Below are 24,973 nucleotides of genomic sequence, written 5' to 3'. Positions count from 1 at the left end.
TTTCCCCACGGAAAATGAAATGACTGCTTACAATCCAAATAGTGACACCTAAAACAAGACATTCTACTTTCTGTTTAATTTTCCACCGTCAAGTTCAAAGACATTATCATGAGAGGAGACGAGAGGACACCCAGCGGTGGAGAGACAGTAAGGTCTCAGACACGCCGCTCCTGCCGTTTCAATATGGCTCTGTGTCATGTTTTCCCGTCTTGTTAGTAAAAGAGAGGAGAGTAATTTAGTCCTTTATTGACAGCGCGGGATTCTTATCCAGGTTGCTGTTCTAATTTTAGTCACTAACGCCAGGCTCCTCTGTCCATGGGATTTCTCAGGCAAGAATATTGGAATGGGGTGCCATTTCCTTCCTCAGGGGAACTTCCCGACCCAGGGATGGAACCCATCTTCTGTACTGGCAGGCCGATTCTTTCCTGATAAGCCGCCAGGGAAGCCCAAAGATATAATTTTCGTGGAGTTTCAAGCATGCAAATGGAGATCAAGGAGGTCACTAGAATTGCTCCTTCTCCTGGATGTAAATTAAAACACTCAGTCTGCCGAAACCCGGGATTGAACCAGGGACCTTTAGATCTTCAGTCTAACGCTCTCCCAGCTGAGCTACTTCGGCTCCTCTCATCAATGTGAGCAAACTGGACTGTGATGCAGTGATGATCTGGGGGCACATCGTCTGTCTGCACATCACCCTCTTCAGCCGGGGGGGCATGCTTATTCATGAGTGCAGGGGCTGATTCTGGGTCCTGATTTCTCAGCTGAGCACATTACACGTGACCCATTGTCAGCGCCCAATTAATATTTGTGAATGAATGTATGAGTGAGTGAGCGACGGGGTCCCCAGGAGGGGCTGCCCTGCCCCAGCCAGGACCTGGCCCGCCTCCTTGCTCTGCTCTCACCGCCGTCTTCTGCTTCCTAGCTGTGTTCCAGAAGGTACTCCGGTTACCCTATTTGTGTTCCAGAAGGACACTTTCTTCCATTTCTGTCATACCCTCCTTTTCTCCCTGGAGCTCATGAGCGCGCTTGGAGAAGCTGATCGTGGTGAACGAGACACAGCTTCTCCCTCTCCTGTTACCCACCCGCTGCTGGACCCCACATGAGGACCAAGACTTCCATCAGACTTCCCCCCGGGGGCTCCTGGCCCTGGAGCTCATTACAGGGTGTGCCCAGAGCCACCCCCCAATATCTCCAACATGTGCTTCTTGGACTCTCACAACATCAAAGCCGCCTTATTAAGAGGCTCGCTGCTTGGGGTCCCACAGCCACAGTTCCTGATCCAGGTCTGTATCTGCATTTTCAATGAGTGCCCAGGCAAGGCCGTGTGGGTGCTGCTGGCTGGGGGCTGGGTCAGACCCTCCGCTCTGATTGGCCCAGGGCCAGCGCTCACTCCTAGCTGCCTCCACCAGGTCTACCCTCTGCATCTGCATCAGTTCCGTGCGCTAGAGCACGTGACCGCCCTACCCTATACAAGGCAGAGCCCCTCTCTGTAAGTGTTCCCTGGCTACCCGCCGAGCTGCTCTGGGAGCCGAGGCGGCCCCCTCAGGCCCTGCGGGGCCCGTGGCCCAGAGCGTGCCCCCTTGCAATGCACCTCTCACAGCCCATGGTTGGCCCAGCTCGCGCTGAGCGTGTGGGCCTAGAGACTGACCGTGACTTCCTAAGGAGCTCGAGGCTGCGAGTCATCACCACCAGCACCTGCTGCTGCGCCCGGCAGCCTGGTGTCCGGGGAAATCCCTCTCACTGAGAAGGAGCCTGTCTCGGGTGGACCTCAGACCTCCCTGTGGCCTGCCTTGCAGAGGTCAGAGGATGGAGCTGGAGCCTCAGGTCCACAGAGAAGCCATCTGTGAATACAGGTGACCGGGAGATGAGGCACTGAGAGTGCCCATAAACCCTGTCTCTGTCTGAGTCTCCAAGACTATCCCCGACACCCCACCTCTGGGTCCTGCAGCCTCCGCTGCCTACACCAAAGGGACCAAAGCACCCGATGGCAGCCATGGGAAGAAATGATGGAGCCCGTGATCTGCTCAGCCCTCCCCCCTCAGCTCCACCGAAGGGGCAGGAAGAGGCAGGGTGCTCCCCTCGCCTGGAGCCGGGTGCGCCCCTGGGGCCGGGGGGCAGAGGGGTGCTCTGTGCTCCTCACCCGGCAGGGCCCAGGGTGGAGGGCGGGCTCCCCTGGGACAGGGAGTGGGATGCTGGTGCTGCTTCCTGGAGATGAGATGTGGACCTTCTAGGGGATCGGGGGACCCCAAAGGAGAGCTCCCAGGGGCAGAAGGAGAAGTGGGTCCCAGGATGGGGCATCTGCTGCAGGGGAGGCCCTGAGAACCTGACCGAGGCTACCTCGCTCCAAAAGGAAGCGTCTGAGCATCGCCTAGCCCCGAAGACTTGGGCGCAGGGCAGGGTGCCAGCCGCTGAAGGTTTCGCCCCCTCGCCACAGAGAAGGAGCCCTGAAGGGTCCCACCAAGCCTAGTGGAGGACAAGGTGAGTCAGGGAGAAGCCCCCAGGTCCCCTCTCCCAGGAGGGCTGGGGAGCCAGAACATCACCTTCGAGTGAAGTCTGGAGTTTTATACTCTAGACAGTATTGTAATCACAGGGCTGAGGCTGCCTTCATGGCCACAGGTACCTGCTGAGACTTCATCCAGGTCCCAGGAAAGAGCCAGCCCTGAGTGGGGCTTCTGGGACCCCGTGGGGAGAGGCCAGTCCTTGGGGGGGACACTGGCCTGTGGGGTCCAGCTCCTTCCTATACCAAGTGTGTTTATCTGTCTATAGCGTCTCCACCACCGCCTGCATCCCATGTTGAGAAGTAGACTTTTTTCTTCTATAATCAAAGCTCACATTCTTGTGCATTTTATGCCACTCCAGTAACTGTGCTAGTCTTTCAAACGTACGTGTGCTAATTTAGTCCTCAAGCAACCCTATGAGGTGTCATCATCTATTTTACAGCAAAGGGATCTGGGTGGTGATTATTCACCACTTGCACAGGTTAGGGATGGCTTAGCAGTGGTTAGAACCCAGACAGCAGCAACGGTTCTCAGCCAGGCGTGGGCTTTTGCCTCCCTGGAGGTCAGAGGCTGCAGTCCATGGGGTTGCAAAGAGATGGACACGACTTGGCGACAATGACAACTGCACTTCAGTGGCCAGAGTCTGAAGACGCCCGAGGTTCCCGTCCACGCCCGCGGTACGTACTCCGCGCACCTGGGGCTCCAGGCCAGGCCGTGACACCCCACAGCACACGGGACAGCCAAGAACCACCCCCGCCCAGCCCGAACCCACAGTGCCGGGGCTGGGAAAACTCCTTCTAGTAGTTGTCTGCCAGATGCAAATGGTTGAATTTTCCTGATCGTATAACATTATCGAATAGATCAGTCTATTCTGGAGAACCAACATTAGAATACGCAAGTCACCTGAAACAACATTGCCAGAGACAATGCTGGTTAATCTTGTCTATAAATGTTCAGGTTGGTGCCTCTGTGGACACACATATGCACACCCATGCATACACACATACTCGCGCACACACGCATTGGTTTTTCATGGAGTCTTTCTTTCTTCCGCTTACTCTTTTTTTGAAAATGGAATTGTGTTGTAGTTGCTGATCCTTCAGATTTTTACTTAACCATCCACTGCACTAAAAACACACATTATGGACTTCTTTCCACGTCAGTAGAGACATATCAGGGCAGCTTCCCGGCTGGCTCACATGGTAAAGAGTCTGCCTGCAATGCAGGAGACTTGGGTTTGATCCCTGGGTCGGGAAGATCCCCTGGAGGAGGGCATGGCAACCCACTCCAGTATTTCTGCCTGCAGAATCCCATGGACAGAGGAGCCTGGTGGGCCACAGTCCATGGGGTCACAAAGAGTTGGACACGACTGAGCGACTGAACGTGCACACATGCAAACACAGATTGGAGATGACATGTTCTCGAAGAGGTCATTCTGCCTCACAGTGGGAGTGTGCTGGAAATTTTTGTGGGGACTTTTTGTTTGGGGACGGGGCTCCCAGCCTTTAGTGGGTGGTGGTCCAGGGGTGCTGAGCATCCTATATTGTGCAAGGCAATGCCCCACATGGAGATGAATCCCTCATAATTTTGAAATATCCCACCAGTAACTCATGTGGTTGTAAAGCATATTTAGAATAATTCAAGATCCAAAATTCATTTTAATTTAGATATAATCGATTTTTTCCTGGTTTCAGCAGGACTCCGTTTTACAGGAGTATGAGGGGGTGGTGAGCGTGGTCTGTGCCTCGCCGTGTTCATCATGGGAAACTTCGTCACGAATAGAAGTGCAGCTGGGAGAGCTGGACTCCCGGCGCCTACAGCGGGGGACCTGCCCCTGCGCCTGGGCCACTGGAGGGGACCTCTCAGGGACCGACCTCGACATTCCACACATCTCCCCGGGCACCCACGCCTGTGCATTTACGTACTGAAACATTTCATCACCGCTTCTTCTCCCTTTATTTCTCTTTTATGCTACAGTTAAGGTAATATATCGATTCTTTACACTTGTGTGTGTGAGTCATTGTGTCATTATATTGATTTTTAAAAAGTCATGTGTGTGGGTTATATTATCTATGAATTTCATCTCAGGATGGCAAGGGGAGTGTTATAAACATTTGTTATAGAAAAGAGGCATTTGGGTCTGACATTTATTATAGAGAGGAGGCCTTTAGGTCTGACCGACCTGAAAATCCCTGATTTATCTCATTTCACTTAATGTAGCCTCATGCTGGGCACACTTGTATCACGGTTTATTTAACTCATCTACCACTGATGGATATGGAAGTTCTTGGGTCATATAAGCAACACTCTGATAAATAGACATATTTATAAAAATATGTCTGGGCACTCACTGAATTATTTCCTTAGGGGAAAAAATAATCAGAGCAGTGGAATTGCTGAACCAGAGGTAAGCACATTTTCCATTTCAACATAGCTTGTCTGAATTATCCCACTAAGAGAGCAGGAGACACATGTGTGTGGGACTCCAGGAGGAGCAGGCTCATGAGGCAGCAGACGCCGTGCGGCGTGCTGGACTCCGCCGGATTCCGCTCAGGCAGCAGCCGCGTCCTGGCAGCTGCGTGTCTGCGCCCAGCAGCGGTGCCAGGACCTCCAGGCACCATGCAGAGAGGGTGTCCCTCCCAGCCCAGCCGCTGCTCTGCAGTTAGCAAGTGTCCTCTCATAAACCCCTTTGGGTGGTCTGCATGGATGCTCCTGTTTGCAGCAATCATTCCAGACTCATCAGAAACCTAACTCAATTTCAAGTGACACTGGTTGATTTTTCGTGGCGTTTTTTCACTTGGACCTTGTTATGCGCCGAATTGAATTCTCTAAAAAACTCACATGTTGAAGCCCTGACCCCCCAGGACCTCAGAATGTGACCTTATTGGGAAATAGGGCCACTGCAGATATCATTAGTTCAGATGGCTCTCACTGGAGCAGTACCGCTTCCGCTGACATGACCACTACCCGATAAAAGGGAGAGATGCTAGGGACTTCCCTGGTGGTCCAGTGGCTAAGACTCCGAGCGCCTGATGCAGGGGGTCTGGGTTCTTCGATCCCTGGTCAGGGAACTAGATCCCACATGCTGCACCTAGATGTGGCACAGCCAAATAAATAAAAGCATTCCCTTAAAAAGGGAGCGATTTGCTTGCATGAACACACACACACACACTCGGAGGACATCACGTGAAGATGCAGGAAGGGACTGAGGCGTGCTTCCACTACCCAGGGGACACCAAGGATGCCCAGCAAACACCCAGCAGCTGGGGGAGGGCCTGGGGCAGCTTCCCTTCCCTGCTCAGGAGGAAGCAACCCTGCCAGAACCTCGATCTTGGACTCCCAGCCTACAGAGCTGTGAGACGGCCAGGTTCTGTAGCTGAGGCCCCCAGCGCTGTTGCCATAGCCTGAGAAAACGAATGCAGACATCTCAGCTTCAGTGACTGAGTGTCTCCTAAGGCCACTGCTCAGCAGAACCGTTGTGTGATGAAGCCTGAGGCCATCTCAGGAGTCATCTGGTCCACCCCCTCCCCGCTCTGACACACAAACAATGAAAACCCAAACAAGCTGTAGGACTCGTCCAAAATCCGAGAGCGGGTTGGCAGCACCTCCTGCCTCCTGCTGCAGTTTTGGACTCCCGCGCCAGAGCTGTGAGCTGGGGCATTTCTGTCGGTCACGCCCTATGTCTAAGCGCTTTGTCTCATTTGTGCTAGACCCAAGCCCCGGCTCACTTCCTGTCCGGGCCTCAGGAGGCCTAGTCATGGGCAGACTCATGGGGGTGGTGGTGGTTTCGTGTGTGTCTGGCCCCGCCCAGAGCACCGTGGTTGGTGCAAAGGAGATGCTCGGGGAAGCTTCCCTGAATGGGATGAAGTATGAACGTTCACTCTGGGCTTCTCTGGGGGCCATGAGTCAGGTCCGGGAGCTGCTCCAACAGCACCCCTTAGAGGAGGATAAGGCCTGGCCACAGGAAGCGTGCTGGTCACAGGCGGCATCAGCCTGGAAGGTAAGCATTGGGAACAGCAAAAGGACTCCGGGCCCGGTCTCTAAAATATGCTTCTGAATCCACAGCAGGTGCTCAGGCATCCTGCTCTGATGCCCTCCCCGCTCCACACTGGGAACCGCATGCAGAGCCTGACGCTCAGAGCCTCAATTCTCCAAAGGAAAGGAGGGTGGTGACGGGCTGAAAACTTCACCTGTGTGCAGCTTGTTAAGCCTGGGGCCGCCCAATGAGAAGGCCCTGGCACCGAATGCAGTCTGTACCGCGTCTCTCATCATGGACATTCAGGGCATCAGGTCAGGAGAGATGAGAGTGGGAGGAAGACAGACAGCCATGCGTGGGATAATGCTGAGATGTCTGTCTCTTAAATGTCTCCTCTTTTTTGGCTCTTCAGCATCCTGTTCTCATTGTTCAGTTGCTCAGTCATGTCCAACTCTTTGCGGCCCCATGGACTGTAGCACGCCAGACTTCTCTGTCCTTCACTGTCTCCCAGAATTTGCTCAAACTCAAGTCCATTGTGTCGATGATGCCATCCAACCATCCTCTGTCATCCCCTTCTCTTCCTGCCTTCAATCTTTCCCAGCATCAGGGTCTTTTCCACTGAGTCAGTTCTTTGTATCAGGAGTTTCAGCTTCAGCATCAATCCTTTCAATGAATATTCAGGACTGATTTCCTTTACAATTGAGTGGTTTGACCTCCTTGCAATCCAAGAGACTTAAGAGGCTTCTCCAACACCACAGTTCAAAAGCATCAATTCTTCGGCACTCAGCCTTCTTTATCATCCAACTCTCACATCTATACATGACTACTGGAAAAACCATAGCTTTGACTATACACACATTTGTCCAAAAAGTGATGTCTCCGCTTTTCTATATGCTGTCTAAATTTGTCATAGCTTTTCTTCCAAGGAGAAAGCGTCTTTTAATTGCCTGGCTGCAGTCACCAGTGATTTTGGAGCCCAAGAAAATAAAATGTCACTGTTTTCATTGTTTCCCCATCTATTTGTCATGAAGTGATGGGACCGGATGCCATGATCTTAGTTTTTTGAATGTTGAGTTTTAGGCCAGCTTTTTTAATTTCTTCTTTTACTCTCATCAACAGGCTCTTTAGTTCCTCTTTACTTTCTGCCATAAGGGTGGTATCATCTACATATCTGAGGTTGTTGATATTTCTAGACAGGTGCTGACTTTAAAAATATTTTATGAATTAAACAAAGTTCCTAGGATTAAAAAAAAAAAAAAAATCACATGGCCACCAGCTTGCAAGCTCCAGCCCACAAGATGAAGTTTAAAGCCCATCAGCATGGTATCTGCCACCCTTCATGGTTTTGCCTATATTTTGCCTACAAAGGTCTAGTCAAAGCAATGGTTTTTCCAGTAGTCATATGTGGATGTGAGAGCTGGACAATAAAAAAAGGCTGACTGCCAAAGAACTAATGCCTTCAAACAGTGTGTTGGAGAAAACTCTTGAGAGTCCCTTGGACTGCAAGGAGGTCAAACCACTCAATTGTAAAGGTAATCAACTCTGAATATTCATTGGAAGGACTGATGGTGAACCATCACGTCCAACACTTTGGCTACCTGATGCCACGAGTCGGCTCACTGGAAAAGACCCTGATGCAGGGAAAGATTGAAGGCAGGAGGAGAAGGGGACAACAGTGGATGATACGGTTGGATGGCATCACCGACTCGATGGACAGGAGTTTGAAGAAACTCCGGGAGACGGTGAAGGACAGGGAAGCCTGGCGTGCTACAGGCCATGGATCGCAGAGTCAGAATCGACTGAGCGATTGAACAACAGAAATTCTTCTGCCCCAGGCGGTCTTTCCTCCCCAAACCCCTACGCCCTCCAGTGGCTGTTCACGTTAATACGGGAGATCCGGAGGGGAGGAGACGGGCGTCCCTTGAAGCGGAGCCCACAGCGCAAGCTCGCCGCTTCTGGTGAGCGTGTTTCAGGCGGCGCTTAAGGAGGTGAAGGGGCCCCAAGCCCCCCTCGGGCCCCCTCCTGGCTCACGGCGCCTCCAGGTTCTCTCCGCGGGTTCAGACAGCCTGTTTGCTCTCACGGGACGCTCTGCTACGTGCTCATCCCCGCGGCAAACAAACTCGGCTTAGAACTCCCCGAAGACCCCGCGGAAGGAAGCCCGCCCTCGCGCTCGCGCGCCCGCCTGGCGTCCCCCCGCTGCGCGGTTCACCCGGCGGCGAGTTTGGCGCTTCCGGCGCCCGACGCCCCCGCGTGAACTCGGGGCAGAGGGCGCTCACGTGGGACCTGGCTCGGGGCCTGGCTCGCGCCGCCCTGCTTCTGCCTTTCTGCTTCTCCAGCCATCCGCAGACCCCCAGACAGCCGGTAACCGCGTGCGGAGACAGGACCGAAAGGAGAGCAGAGGCTCCGGGCTCACAAGGTCCTCGGAGCCGCACCGCTTCCACGCACCTCCTAACCCGCTTCCTAACCCGGACCCCGCGCCTACCGCCGCGGGGGCGCAGGGGGGGCGCGGTGCCGCGTGGGCTGGAGCGGGGGCGCTGTGTCCTGATGCCCGGGCGCACCGTGTGCCCAAAGGGCAGTGGGATGTGGAGGCTCCGGTCCCGCCTGGGGAGCGGGGCTGGCCGCGGAGGGGCGGGCCTGTGGGCTGGGGTATGAGGAGGGCGTACGGGGGCGCCTCCAAACCGCAGCGGGATTTCTGCGAAGGAAGGGTCCTGGGAAAGGCCTTGCTCCGGGTGGATGAAACCGGCTTCTATTTTTGGCCCAAGCGACTGAACTGAATGCCCGGCCTAGTGGGCAGCAGGCGGGTGGGCAGGGACACCCTCTGTCCACCTCCTGCCCAGGCAGAGAGCGGGAGGAGGCGCTAATCCCTGTGGTCCAGGCACCAGCTGCCCAAACCCACAGACCATGTCCCATCCCCAGGGGCCAGAGGTGAGCGGAGGAAGGAGTTCTGACCCCGAGTCTGACCTTCATTCTGGCCTGGATGGACCATGTCAGTCCTCAGGAAGGACGTGGGCCGGCGGGGGAGGAGGGCTAGCCCAGGAACCTGTCCTGTAATCACTGGCCTGGCGACGTTTCCACTGGGTCGGCAAGAAGTCTTTGGGAAATGTGCCTTTAACCAGAAAAGAGGTCTTACCACTTCAATATTTTAAAACCCTGGGGGAAGTGTCTTCTTTGTACCAAGGCTTTAGGGGAGGAGGGGACATTGTTCTCTGTTTATTTTGCATTATTTTAATGTATTTTTATTTGCCTTACTTCAGTTAATCCTCATAATATCTTTGGGAGTGGGCAACTTTTTCAACTTCAGGAACTCCCGCGGTTGCCCAGCTGTTGTTGGTGAGATGCCCACCAAAACACACACACACACATGCACACACACACACTCACACTCTCACACATGCACACTCACACTCACACACACTCACACATCCTCACACATGCACACTCACACACACACACTCACACATGCACACACACATCCTCACACACACACTCACACACTCACACACAGCACATGCTCCTTTTCCTCAGGTGGGCAGACATTCATTCAAGCCACTGCCTGGCAACCCTGGAGGAAGGAGGAGGGATGGGGCAGAGGTCTTGGAAAGCAGAGGAGAATGGTGGGGGGGCGGGGTGGGGGGCTGCTGCCTTGTCTTCTGGAGTGCTTCAGTCCCACTAGAGTGTGAGGAGGGGGTCCAAGGGCCCGGGACCTACTGGATTTTTCAAGAATTACTCAGGGAGTTGCTTCATTAAGGTGGAGAAGACCGTTTTCTTCATCTGTGTAGAAACAGCTCTGCTCTGGTGCCCCACAGGGCCGGGAGAGTCAAACGAATCCTGAAAAGCGCCCTTGCGTGGTCTGGTAAATCCGGTGATGGGCGGGACGGGTGCAGAAGAGGCAACGGGGCAGGTAACTGGCTGACAGACTGGTTCCAGGCGGGCGAGCCGCCCTCCAGGGACTCACAGAAGCAGTGGGGGGCAGTGTGCGGGGCTGGACCTGGGGCTCAGGCAACTGCAATTGTCATCAAAGGGAGTGTGATTTACATTAAAGACACAGGCCCGGGAGGCCAGCTGGGCACCTGGATCACACCACTATTACAAACAAAAAGAAACGGATTCAAAGAAATTCAACACTTTTTTATGGATTTCACATAAAAGCAGACAAATGGAAAGCAGCCAGGATACGAAAATGGCTCTTGCTTAAACTTTGGGGGAACACGGAGTGCAAGAACCAAGAACCTCTCGTTTTCATCACAAATCCACCTTTTCTCCTGTGGCAAGTCGGGCAGTGCTTTGAATGTGTGTCTTTTGCCTTGGCTTTTCCATCACTAAAACAGAATCTTTATGGTTGAATGAGTGAACATACAGTTAAGTTTGACTGGTGAAAGAAGATCGTTCATTTACAAAGATAAAGCGTTCCATTTTTAAAGTACCTGGAGGAAACAGGAGCTATTGCAGAAAAACCTAATAGTTGTGGGTTATGTGAACTGAATAACTGTTGAAGTGTGTGGTTTGTTTGGGTTTTAAGAGTAACACTCTGGAAGACTAAATAATGTAATGATGGCAATACTCCAAGTTGGTCTACACATTCAGCACAATCCTTTTGAAAATCCCAGCTGCCTTTTTTTTTTGCGTAAATTGACAAATAGATTCTAAATTCATAAGGAAATACAAGGGACTCAAAATAGCCAACACAATCTTGAAAAAGATCAGAGTTGGAAGATAGATTCCTTATTTCATGACTCACGATACATCTATACTGATGGAGATCATGTGTACTGGCATAAGGGTAGACATATGTTGAGAGTTCAGGAGTAAATTCATATATTTATAGGTAACTGATTCTCACCAAGGGTGCCAAGACAATCCACTATATTGTGGAAAAAATAGTCTTTTCAACAAGTGGTGCTGGGATAACTAGATATCCATATGCAGAAGAATGAAGTTGAACCTGTACCTCATACCATACACGAGTTGACTTGAAATAAATCAGAGACATAAGTCCTAGAAGAAGACAGGAGTAAATCTTTATGATCTTAGGTTAAATGTGACACTGACATAACAAAGAGCACAAGAAGAAATAGGTAAATCAAACTTCATTAAAATGTAGAACATTTGTCTTTCAAAAGGTACCACCAAGAAAGTGAGAAGGCAACCTGCAAAGTGAGAAAGATATTTGCAGATCTATATGATAAGAGTCTAGTACCCAGAATATATAAAGAACTCTTACAAATCAATGATAAAAAAAACAATGAAATTTTTCAATGCACAGAGGATTTGAATATACATTTCTTTAAAGATACACAGATGGCCAATAAGCACATGAAGAGATGTTCTACATCACTAATCATTCAGTTCAGTTCAGTCGCTCAGTCGTCCCCGACTCTTTGCAGCCCCATGAACCGCAGCATGCCAGGCCTTCCTGCCCATCACCAACTCCTGGAGTTTACTCAAACCCATGTCCATCGAGTCGGTGATGCCATCCAGCCATCTCATCCTCTGTTGTCCCCTTCTCCTCCTGCCCCCAGTCCCTCCGAGCATCAGGGTCTTTTCCAATGAGTCAACTCTTCGCATGAGGTGGTCAAAGTATTGGAGTTTCAGCTTCAGCATCATTCCTTCCAATGTACACCCAGAACTTACCTCCTTCAGGATGGACTGGTTGAATCTCCTTGCAGTCCAAGGGACTCTCAAGAGTCTTCTACAACACTGCAGTTCAAAAGCATCAGTTCTTCGGTGCTTAGCTTTCTTCACCGTCCAACTCTCACATCCATACATGACCACTGGAAAAACCATAGGCTCGACTAGACGGACCTTTCTTGGCAAAGTAATGTCTCTGCTTTTTAATATGCTATCTAGTTTGGTCATAACTTTCCTTCCAAGGAGAAAGTGTCTTCTAATTTCATGGATGTAATCACCATCTGCAGTGATTTTGGAGCCCAAAGAAATAAAGTCAGCCACTGTTTCCACTGTTTCCCCATCTATTTCCCATGAAGTGATGGGACCAGATGCCATGATCTTAGTTTTCTGAATGTTGAGCTTTAAGCCAACTTTTTCCCTCTCCTCTTTCACTTTCATCAAGAGGCTCTTTAGTTCCTCTTCACTTTCTGCCATAAGGGTGGTGTCATCTGCATATCTGAGGTTATTGATATTTCTCCCGGCAATCTTGATTCCAACTTGTGCTTCTTCCAGCCCAGCGTTTCTCATGATGTATTCTGCATATAAGTTAAATAAGCAGGGTGACAATATACAGCCTTGACATACTCCTTTGCCTATTTGGAACCAGTCTGTTGTTCCATGTCCAGCTCTAACTGTTGCTTCCTGACCTGCATATAGCTTTCTCAAGAGGCATGTCAGGTGGTCTGGTATGCCCATCCCTTTCAGAATTTTCCACAGTTTATTGTGATCCACACAGTCAAAGGCTTTGGAATAGTCAATAAAGCAGAAATAGATGTTTTTCTGGAACTCTCTTTTTTGATGATCCAGTGGATGTTTCACCATGGAAAAGAAATGCAAAAAAACAAAATGGCTGTCTGAGGAGGCCTTACAAATAGCTGTGAAGAGAAGTGAAAAGCAAAGGAGAAAAGGAAAGATATTCCCAATAGAATGCAGAGTTGCAAAGAATAGCAAGGAGAGATAAGAAAGCCTTCCTTAGGGATCAATGCAAAGAAATAGAGGAAAACAACAGAACAGGAAAAACTAGAGATCTCTTCAAGAAGATTAGAGATACTAAGGGAATATTTCATGCAAAGACGGGCTTGATAAAGGATAGAAATGGTATGGATCTAACAGAAGCAGAAGATACTAAGCAGAGGTGGCAAGAATACACAGAAGAACTGTACAAAAAAATATCTTCACGACCCAGATAATCACGATGGTGTGGTCACTCACCTAGAGCCAGACATCCTGGAATGTGAAGTCAAGTGGGCCTTAGGAAGCATCACTACAAACAAACTAGTGGAGGTGATGGAATTCCAGTTGAGCTATTTCAAATCCTGAAAGATGATGCTGTGAAGGCACTTTCACTCAATATGCCAGCAATTTTGGAAAACTCAGCAGTGGCCACCGGACTGGAAAAGGTCAGTTTTCGTTCCAATCCGAAAGAAAGGCAATACCAAAGAATGTTCAAACTACCGCACAATTGGACTCATCTCACACACTAGTAAAGTAATGCTCAAGATTCTACAAGCCAGGCTTCAGCAATACGTGAACCATGAACTTCCAGATGTTCAAGCTGGCTTTAGAAAAAGCAGAGGAACCAGAGATCAAATTGCCAACATCCCCTGGATCATCAAAAAAGCAAGAGAGTTCTAGAAAAAACACTAATCATTAGGAAAATGCAAATCAAAATCACCATGAGATCCCACTTCACAGCAACTAGGATGGCCAATAATCAAAAAGATGGACACATGACAAGTGTCAGGGAGGACATGGGAACACTGGAACCTTTCGTGCCTGCTTATTTGTCCAACTCTTTGTGACCCTGTGAACAGTAGCCTACCAGGCTCCTCTGTCCTTGGGGTTCTCCAGGCAAGAATGCTGGAGTGGGTTGCCCTTTTCTCCTCCAGGGGATCTTTCTGACCCAGGGATTGAACACACATTTCCTGTGTCTCCTGCAATGGAAGGTGGATTTTTTACCACTGAGCCACCTGGGAAGCCCTATACATCACCAGTGGGAATGAAAAACATGTTTCCCCTTTGGAATCCTGTTTGGCAATTCTTCAATAAGTTAAGCTTGGAGTTGCTTCAACTCCTAAGTATACACCCAAGAGAACTGAAAACATATGCACACAATAACTTGTATGCAAACATCCACAGCAGCATTATTCATAAAAGCCAAAAAGTGGAAATAACCCAAATGTCCATCAGCTGATGAATGGATAAACAAATGTGGTCTAGCCAAACAATGGAATATTGTTTAGCCATTAAAAAATGAGGTTCTGATACATGCTACAACATGGATGAACCTGGAAGACATTATGCTAAGTAATAGAAGCCAGACACACTAGCACACACGTCCAGATTCCACTTATATGAAGTCTGGAGTCAGCAAATCTGTAGAGACAGAAAAGTTCATTAGTTGTTGCCAGGGGCTGGAGGAAGGAACAATGGAAGAGTGATTGCTAAAGAGTGTGGGGTTTTTTGGGGTGATGACAATACTCTGGAGTTAGATATTTCTGATGGTTGCACAACTTTGTGATTATTTTAAAGCAATTGAATTATATGCTTTAAAAGAGTGAATTTAATGTATGTTAATTATAGCTTAATTTTTTTTTTTAATGTTCAGTTGTGGGTAAAAAAATAAATAAGAAAGACTAACACTCAAGAAGTATGGCCTGGCAGTGCAGCCATCAGCTCATGAGACATGAGCTCTGACTCTCCCAAGAAAAGGGGCTGACCAGACCCTCAAAGAGAACCGAAGTTAGGGTCACCCCCACCCCTCGCACTCCTCTCCCTAGAGTGGGTACAGCCGACTGGATTTCCCATCAGTCTCCTTCAGAAGTCTCAGCCACCCTCCCCCGGGCCTCTTGTAGTCCATGTCACATTGTGGACGGCCCCACACTGTTACCTTCCAGATACCAGCCCATGTCTAATACATGCAATGGTTTCCACGTATTCCCCAAGTCTGAAATCTGAATGGCCTTTAAAGAATTCAGACTGCGAAGGAAGCAAGGCAGAACTTACAGGTATGGTCTTTGCAGCATTTTTTGTAACCCTGAAAAGGTGGCAACAGCTAACTACCTAGCAATAAGGAATGTGGTAGAAAAATCACAGTGCATCCTTACCGTGGAGCATTATGAAACTCCTGGAAATAGTGTCTAATAAATAATTTGTAGTAACATGGGGAAATGCCTATGATAATGGCAAGCAAAAAATGCGAGAGACGTGATTGTATTGGTATCATTTTCTCAACCGTGATAGAAATACACTTAAGAAATGCATCATTCTGTTAACAATGGTCATCTTTAGTGGTTGAATATCTTCTGTCTACATTTTCTTTTAAGGCTGTGCACAGTAAGTATGTGCTGTTCCTGTTATTTAAAAACTCATTTGGGATGAAATCCGGTGGTGAAATGGAACAGAATTTTGACACGGCCTGGGGTGAGACCAGGGGTTGGGCAGGAAGACGCAGTTGGCCTCACGGCCTCTCTGCAGCGTCCACTGGCAGAAGCCAAAGGGGGAGGCGTGGCGTCACCTTGGACATCAGCCGTGCCCGCCGCAGGGCTTGAGGTGGTGGCTGGCGGTTCCCGACCGCGTCTGCTCGGGCAGCCTGGCCGCAGTGCTGACCTGAGACAGGAAACCTGTGGATCGAGTGCCACGAGCTCTGTGACTGGGCTGATTATCAACACTGACGATCAGGACCTTTAGAGTTACTCTGGTGGCTTCCTGCACATTATTTCTTTCGATTCTCTAACAACTGAAATAAGGCCCATGATGACCTCCTGGTACTGACAAAGGAAACCAGTCTGTGTTTGTAAATGGAATACGAGATGCAGTAGCAGATAACCCCCGCTTTCTCGGTGGCTCAGCACAACAGAAGTTGGTTCCCTGTTCACTTAACAGTCACATGCACACACCGCTTCTGGCGTGGCGGCGTCTCACGTGGCATTTCAGGACCCGAGTCCTGGCCTCTGTGGCTCTGCCCTCTTCTACATGCTCTGAGCTTTCTCCCCGCCGGCAGGTAGGGAAAGAGAGCGTGGAAGCCCAAGACAGGCCTGGACATGGCCTTCGTGCCTTCCATGACTATCCCATTGGCCAGAATCCGTCCCAGGGCCCCCACTAGCTTCCCCTGGGTACCCGGGGGGAGGAAATGATTCGAAGAAGACCTAGAATGTCTGCCAGAGACTTGAGCGCGAGCAGGCCTTGGTTGGAAGTCAGGCAGCTGACCAGAGGCAGAGCCTGTGGTCCCGCCCTCCCCCAGGGCCTCCAAGTCCTCCCCTCTGGGATGTTCTCTGGTCTCCTGCTACCAGCATCCCTCCAGGGCATCAGTGCTGGAGTGACCACTAGGAAGGGTGAGAGAGTCCGATGAAAGCACTGATGGGAAATAAGTCTTAGCCCTTCCAGCTCCATCAGGCATCCCCTGCCGTGTTTCCTTTCCAGGTCCGCTCCCCCCTTAAACATCAAGAGGGAAGCAGACGCCCACTTGAAGGCAGTTCGTTCCCGTGCTTAGGGACCATGCTGTCATTTACAGGCTTGTTTCTGCGAGAGCAGGACTTCAGAGGCTTTCAGACCACGTAGGGCGTCTCCCCGGCAGGTGGAGGGCAGTCCTCAGCTCTGCTCCCTGCTCTGGAGGTTCACTTCCCCAGGAAGGTCTTCATTAAAAAAGCCTGAGTAGCAATATGGACTTGGTTGACTACTTACCATCATTAAACAAAGGGTCTACGATTCAAACGTGCTTTAAAGAAATGCAGGTACCTGGGCATACTTATTCACTAACATTTATTAAAAGAAATGAGAAGGGATCTAATTAACATCATCTCGACACTTCAAACAGTTTCTTATCTGACCATCGTGTGAACTCTGCTGAGACGGAGTTTCCTCTCCCGCGTTTCGCAGCTGGAAGCTGGTACCTTGACTGGTGAGTGAGAGGACCGGGCTTCGTCCCCTCTGCAACCTTGCGTTCCTGCCTTGTAATCTCCTTGAACCCATTTCCTTGTCTGCAAAGTGAAGGAGTGAAAATTAGTCAGTTAATAATGCCTGCTTTTAAGAGTTAGGGAGAATTGAACGGGTTAAATAAATTCCCTGATGGTTCAGTGGTAAAGAATCTGCATGACAGGCAGAAGACCCAGGTTCGATCCCTGGGTGAGGAAGATCGCCTGGAGAAGGGAATGGCAACCCACTGCAGTATTCTTGCCTGGGAAATCCCATGGACAGAGGAGCCTGGTAGGTTACCGTCCATGAGGTCACGAAAGACCTGAACACGACTGAGCGACTAAACCACAAACGGTAAATCCGTAGCATCTGAGACACACTTGTGACGACTGCTTCACTTACAGATAAGGAAACGGGGGCGCAGACAGTATCTCCTCAAAGCCAGGAAGCCAGGAGTAATGAGGCTGGTGAGCCTCTGGGTTGAGTGCCTGAATCTTCCTCTTCTGCCTTTATTTTCCAGGAAATGTGATGGATAAGGCACAGACACCAATGATGCACCAGCCCATCGTTCACAGTTAAAGAGTTCTTTCTATTTAATTCATAAAATATCTCAATCACTGTCTAGTCAGACTCTGCTACTTTTAAAATCATTCTTTATTCCAGCTTCTTGAATTAAAAGCATCTCTCATTTCTCTTCACTCTTTCTCACCCGGGATGAATACTCAGGTGGGCATTCTGGAATTTCCAGAGCCATCTCCTTAAAATGCAGTAAGAATTTATCACCGTCTCCAGCCCCCTCATGAACAGGACTGGTGGAGAGCGGGATGAAGAGGGACGGACCTGCCTCCTGGGGTCCTGAGACCCAAGGACCGGTCCACCGCCTGGCTGTTGTATCCTGGCAGTTTATTCTCTGAGTCTTGGGTTCCTCAATCGTAAACTGGAGATACCTCTTACCTCACAAGCCCATAGGATCAGATGGAGTGTTAGTCACTCAGTCTTAACAACCCCATGGACTGTAGCCCACCAGGCTCCTCTGTCCACGGGAATTCCCAGGCAAGAATGCTGGAGTGGGTAGTCATTCCCTTCTCCAGGGGATCTTCCCGACCCAGGATCGAACCCGCCGTTCCTGCATTGGCAGACGGATTCTTTACCGCTGTGCCACGGCGGAGGCCCCCAGATGGAGTGAAGCTTGTTGCAAATTGTAAATTTCTGTGGGATTGTTTTTTACTGCCGAAACCACCCATCCATCACCAGGCAGTTCTTCAAATAAGAGACAGATCTCTTTCCCCTGGCAAGAATCATGACTAATATATTCCAGGATGCTTTGCATGTTCCCGGCCTTAAAATAAAACTGCACCCGAACAGGAATGCAGACTCGATCCTGTATTCCCCAGCTCTCACTGAGTCTCTTCTCTCTGCCGGGCTTCGAGCCCAGTGCTCCGAGACGACAGGATGGATGGCGTTAGTCCACCCTCGGCTCCTTCACGGTCCAGTGCAAGAAGCCAGATGTTCGTGTAAAGTGGCTTATGCTTTAAGAGGGGAACAACAACCCAAAAAAGCGTTAGAAAAGCCGGAAGAAGCAGGGGTTACTTTGAGTTTAGTGAAATCAGGAAATGCTTTTTGGAGGAGAAAATGCTTGAGTCTTTAAAGTTGGCTCATCTTTGGCAGGTGAAGGGAAACACCGGAGAGCGGCTTGGAGGCAGGAAACGGCAGGAAATTTGCAGGGACCTGGGAGGAGCATTCTGACTTGACTGAATCAAAGGTCCGTAACAAGCAGAGGTGAGGGAGCTGGAAAGTCAGACCGATGACTGTTTTCTAGGAAAGAGGAAAAGGCCCCGCCGGGGTTCACAGAGCACCTGGAGTGGATGGAACCGGAGGCAGGCAGAGCTTGTTGGGGGCCGCTGCACTGGTCCAGACGTGAGGACGGCAGCGCCGGGGACCAAGAGACCCTCTGGGCGTGTTTAATAGAATCCACACGACTCGTCTGAGTAATATAAAGGGTCTGGGAATCTACAAACTGGTAAGCAAGTCAGGGTTTGTCTCAATGTTTCAAAAGCTCCACAGATTCAGGCATTTGACACATCTGCATTAGACGTGAGCTGGGGGCTGAGGACACAGACGGGCGGGGGTGGGAGGTGGGCAGGCAGGCGGGCCCTAAACAGGTACCGCCGTCCAGAAACGAGGGACCAAGGAGCAGAGTGATAGGACAGTGTCCTGGTGGCAGGACTGCGCCGCGCAGGTACGGAGGTGACACTGGGCCGAACTTTAAATGATGCGCTTAAGAGCCAGGGCAGAGCTGGGCAAAGAGCCATCGACACAGCTTCGAACCCAAATAACCGTTTAGGGTGTTCCCTTTGGGCATCAAGACGCCAAGGCCCCAGATTTCCACTGTAGTCCAGGGCTTAAGAATCTGCCTGCCCATGCCTGGGACACAGGTTCGATCCCGGGTCCGGAAGGTCCCACGTGCTGAGGGGCCATTCAGACCTCGTCCTGCAGCCAGTGAGCCCGTGAGCCGCCACTACCGCGGCCACACACCTCAGGGCCCCGAGCCCTGCGGCTGGAGGGCAGCCCTCACTCGCTGCAACTAGAGAAAGGCTGCGTGTGGCATCAAGGACCCGGTCTCAAAAATGAATATGTAAAAAGACTCCAAGGTCCCCCTGAGCCCCCTAAACAGGAGATGGGCTCTCGTTTTCCACCCTGTAGATGCTTCACCTGTCTCTTGGGTTTAGGAGACTCTCAACCTCTAAGTACTTCTTTTTTCTCCCACAGTGGTTACGGGCCAGTTTCCCATCTCTTCTTCCAAATAGCTGACTTTTGGGTGTCTGGCTGGGTTTTTATTAAGTTTCTCCAAGAGACAGCTTCATAGATAAGACGGAGCACTACACAGAAGTGTCCTAGAAGCTTCTAGACGTTGGATAGGCAAGACTGGCCCACTGATACATGATAGGATCAATTTACTAGACCGCTAGGTGATTTTCACAAAAAGGCAAATTTTTCAGTCCAAAAGGTGAGTCCACCCATCTGGTCTGACAAATGCTGTTTCTGTCTTGATTCCTTGTCTGAGACCATTTGCCAAAACCTCTTTCATGAATCAGTAGTTAATCTGAGGAGTTCCCAATCAATTCAGTAGTGTGCATTGGTTCCAGGCATAAGACATCAATTTGATTTGGTTATAAAATTTAATATTCTATAATTCACAGAGGATCTAATCCATGCACCATCTGGTTTTGGAAGAAAGACCTCTGGGAAAATGCAGGGTTTTGCAGGATGAACATTTCTCATCTTCCTCCTGATGTCACTCCAAACCTTTCCATTCACACTGAAAGATGGTCATCTATTAAGAATATTCCCCCTCATTTCAAGAACACTAAGCCTGTCCCACATGGCTTACTTGGACGTGTTCACTTGGACTTGGATTCTCTCGTCCTCTTGCCCTGACTAATCGTCTCAAACCACATCAGGTGTTCCCTGCTCCGTAGTCGAGGGCTGTGAGTGAATATACCCTGCATACTATAACCTGGCTGACCTCCCTAAACCTCCGTTCTAGCTCTTGTAACCTGGTGGTTGGTGGCGGTGGTTTAGTCGCTAAGTCACGTCCAGCTCTTGTGACCCCATAGACTCTAGCCTGCCAGGCTCCTCTGTCCACGGGATTTCCCAGGCATGAATACTGGAGTGGGTTGCCGTTTCCTACTGCAAGGGATCTTCTGGATTGAACCGTGTCTCCTGTGCTTCAGGCAGATTCTTTGCTGTCTGAGACACCAGGAAAGCCCCTCACTCCTTCTCTTTTGTCGTCTCCCTTTGTTCTCATGCACGAGACCAGTTAAGCCCACAGAGGTCATTTGTCCAAAACCCAGGATCCCTGCCTACCGAGTGCATCCTGCTCAAACATTGAGCAGCCCAGCTCCCACCACTGTATATCGTAAGGACGCTTGAACGTCCACGTGGCCTCTCTGCCTGGCTGTCCAGCCTCTTCCCCTCTCCTGTCTCAGCCATCATGTCCAGTGGAGCTAGGGTGTCATGAGTTCTCTGAGCCTGTCGTGATCCAGAGGGCCTTACCTGGCCTCCTTGGATCAGCCCCACGAGTCCTGGGTAGGTTTCAGGGAGACTGACTACCCCAGGAAGACACATGAGGAATTTGTATTATGTGCTTATGTGAGTCTGTCTGGGTAAGAATCCAGAGTTTTCATCAGCTTCTCAAAAAAGTCAGTGGTCCCTCCCCTCCAAAACAAGTGTTAAAGTTCATTTTACACACGGGTTTCCTTCCTCCAAGTGTCCTGTCCGCCCCTCCTGACCGGTGATGTAACATTGCTTTGTCATTTCTCTTCAGAACTTAAAACCAAGTACTGACATCAGAACTCAGATTTCCCTTCCCACAGTGGTTTACTGTTCTCTTCTTTCCAAGTATTCATTCAAAGGGAAGAAGCCAGAGTATTCCTAGGGTGGCCTTTACATATGCAACTAATATGTGAGAACCTATTCCAACTGATCGCACATTGTCTTAAACCTTAATCATTCCCCTTGGAGTAGATTTAAATATCTGCCTTGGCACGATGGGCTTCCCAGGTGGTGCTAGTGGTAAAGAATCAGCCTGCTGATGTGGGAGCCACAGGAGACACGGGTTCGATCCCTGGGTCAGGAAGATCCCCCGGAGGTGGGCATGGCAACCCACTCCAGTACCCTTGCCTGGAGAATCCCATGGACAGAGGAGCCTGGGGGGCTACAGTCCACGGGGTCACAAAGAGTCGGACGCAACTTAGTAAGTAAACAGCAAAATGATAACCACAGACACATTTTGGGGTGTCACCAGTGGAGGGGTCCTCGTGGGTAGAAGCCTGGGAGGCTGTTAAACATCCTATAACGTACAGGGCGGCCCCCACAACAGAGAATTATCCAGGCCATAGCATCAACTTTGCAGGGGCTGAGGATCTCTGCTCTAGAGCCAGCTGCTCCCGTCCTTCACGCCAGCTCAGCTCTCACCTCCACCCAGCACCCACCATTCCTTCTCGCCTGCTGTTCATCCTCAGACACCCACAGTCCCGGTCCCCCACGTGTGGATCTCCAGCGGCACTCTCCACTCTCCGCAGGCTGTAGAAGCCGACAAGGATACACTCACACCTGACTCCTCCGCGCTCTCAGAGGCCAGCCTGGAGCTCCGTGCCCTGGGCAAGGGCGCTCAGACACGGGTCACCTGCGTACCCAGGGCACGCCCTCACCTGGCTCTTCTCCCAGACGTCAGTTCCGAGGAATCAGGAAGCCAGGAAGTTCTCACTTCAGAGAGCGCCCTGCCAGCCCCTGCCAGCCATGTCTGGAAGAGACTCAGGCGGCACCAGGCCTCGACCAGCTGCCGGAAAGGAGCCAGGAGTAAAAGAGATGAAGCAAACATGGCAAGAAATAAGATTCTGTGTGCAAACAGAGGTCCCCTACAAAAACACTGCAATCAGGAAGGACATGTGGTTGGGTGGGCGCTCGACCAGATTTATAAGTGAGTCAGGGCCACTAGTACCCTCACTAGTAACCTCCGCTGCCCCGAGTCCCAGTCCTAGCAGAGCAGAAACTGGGAGTTCGGGGGCAGCCACACCCCGGGGCTGGGCTGGCTCCCAGAGAGGGGCCGGGCCACCCCTGGGCCGGAGCGCAGACGTGCCAGCCGGTAACTCAGCTTTCCCTGTCCAAGTCCCTGAGCTGTGCAGGAGGCCGAGTGTCCCGCAGGCCTGGGAAACCCAGCATCTAAAGAAACAGGCTCGGTTCTGTCCGGCGGTTGCCCCTCCCTCTGGGTGCTCGGAGCAGGCGCTCCACTGGCCCCAGCTTTACCTGCCTGGAGGCTGAAATGGCAACACGGTCTGTGGAGTCCCGGCTCTGAAACCCTGAGAGCAGGCAAGGGGAGGTGGCGGGCCTCTTGTGAAAGGACTGATTGAAGATAGGTAGGGACGAAAAAGAAGGCGCTCAAAGCTGCAGTCAGAGCCCAAACCCGCAGAGCATTTGGCGCGCACTTCCCAGCCCCATCAAGTCCTGCGGGGGCATCTGTCACTCCGCCAGCCTGATGGGCCTCACGATTAATAAAGTAGAACCCCCCCCCACCCCAGCCAGGCCAGGCCCCCCTCCCTCCCCCACCAAAACCTCCGCCCCCATGTGTCGTCATTCACACCCAGTCCTGGGCCTGATGCTGGGAGAGAGGGAGACGAAAGCAGCCTGCTGTCTGCCTCACCTGGATGCTGGCGGCTGCGGCAGAGACAGGGAAGAGCAGAGTCCAGACGGGGAGGGCTGGTGAGGGCCCCTGCTCCCACTCTAGGCTCCAAACTGGCCTCTCAAACTGGAACTCTGAACCAGCCACAGACACAAGCGACATGTGTGCTTTTCAAGTTTCTAGTAGCCACGTTAGAAACACATACCAAGAACTTAGCTCTAATATTACATTTAATCCGATATATCCCAACATTATCATGCTTGGACATGTAATCAATATAAATAATATCAATGAGATGGATAATTCACATTCTTTTTATTGGATCAAATCTTTGAAATTCAGTGTGCTTTTGACACTTGCGGAATCTCCCCATCCGACCCAGTCCCCTTTCAGTGCTCGCCTCTGGGGCGGATCTAGAATACTTCAGCACTTTAAGAAAGCACCAATCGATGCTCCAGGCACGAATGTATCGTGTGTGTGTGTGTGTGTGTGTGTGTGTGTGTGTGTGTGTGCGTGGGTGCGCGCGTGCACATGCTCAGCTGCTGGATCACGTCTAGCTCTTTGCAACCCCATGGACTGTAGCCCACCAGGCTCCTCTGTCCATGGGATTCTCCAGGCAAGAATGCTGGAGTGGGCTGCCATTTCCTTCTCCAGGGGATCTTCCCGACCCAGGTGTTGAACCCTCAGCTCCTGCATCTTGGCAGGTGGATTCTTTGCCACTGTATCTGGAAAGCCCAAGGTATCATATATATAATGGCACTAAAATAGCACCTGAAATCATGAGATGGGAATTTTTTGATTTACTAGAATTTCCCCACGAGGGGCGCACGTACCACGTGCGGTTGGAAGAAACCCTTTGGGAAGCTCACTGGGACAAGAATGCAGGTAGGACTTGGAGGTGGGACAGTTGCACAGAGAATGTTGGGGTGATTATAGGTGGAGGCCTGAGCTCCAGCCTTTCAGGGGCGCCCCTGACACCTGAAACCAAAAGGAACCACGAGAGGGGACTCAGGGAGATGGGCCTGCAGTGACGCCTTTATTATTGGAAAAATCGTAACAGCGTCAGTGGCTAGCGTCAGAGAGCACTGAGGAAATTGTGAGCCACCCCCGTGAAAGGACATTTTGTCATGACTCAGATACTATTTATTTTATATTAGGATATCCCTAATATAGAACTGTGAGGTAGGAGAGAAAAGCAGGACTATGGAATCGCTTGGAAGAGCTGATCTATATTTAATAAGTGCACAGGAAAAAAAAATGTGACAAAATTGCCATTGGTTTTACTAGGTAGCAGCATTATGGGTGCTTTTTCTGGACTTTCCAATGCTTTTCCGATAAACATGTGTTACTTTGGATCTAGAAAGAAGAGCTAGAATGAAAAAAAAATCCGATGACTCACTTGCCAGAATTCCCCTACTTATGTAACTACGCAGTCACACATGGATGTTGGCAGTGTGTGTGTGTGTGCAGGCAGGCAAGTGTGTTCACGGGCGTATATGTGTCTTTCTGAGCCTGGTCCCCACTAACAGTAGATCTGGCAAGAGGCAGCTTCTTCCATTGGAACATAATAGTTTCCTTGGATTCTGTTAATTGGCTGAAATAACCTTTCTGTGGCCATTCTGGATTCACGTCTAATCCCCAGATCCCCAAGTGCTTGTTCAGAGACTGCGTCTTTGGTGAATGCTTCCAGCGAAGTGTAGAACGGCTTCCCCCCGCATTTTATGTGTAAATAAGACA

The 24,973-nt window shown here is 50.6% G+C and overlaps 1 long non-coding RNA gene and 1 other non-coding gene across 2 annotated transcripts; one reads left to right on the top strand and one right to left on the bottom strand.

The window, feature by feature from the left end:
- Positions 1-546: 546 nt before the first annotated feature.
- Positions 547-619, bottom strand: TRNAF-GAA (transfer RNA phenylalanine (anticodon GAA)). The gene has a single exon. It is a non-coding gene; the product is annotated as a tRNA-Phe (tRNA).
- Positions 620-8,726: 8,107 nt separating this feature from the next.
- On the top strand, positions 8,727-9,722 carry LOC139031516 (uncharacterized). Its single transcript, XR_011484012.1, has 2 exons — positions 8,727-8,890; positions 9,391-9,722. It is a non-coding gene; the product is annotated as an uncharacterized lncRNA (long non-coding RNA).
- The last annotated feature ends 15,251 nt before the right edge of the window (positions 9,723-24,973 follow it).

This window comes from Odocoileus virginianus, chromosome 27 (assembly GCF_023699985.2).
Source record: "Odocoileus virginianus isolate 20LAN1187 ecotype Illinois chromosome 27, Ovbor_1.2, whole genome shotgun sequence".
Classification (NCBI taxonomy): Eukaryota; Metazoa; Chordata; class Mammalia; order Artiodactyla; family Cervidae; genus Odocoileus; species Odocoileus virginianus.
The sequence above is the reverse complement of the archived record's forward strand: the minus strand, read 5'-3'. Positions and strand labels throughout refer to the sequence as shown.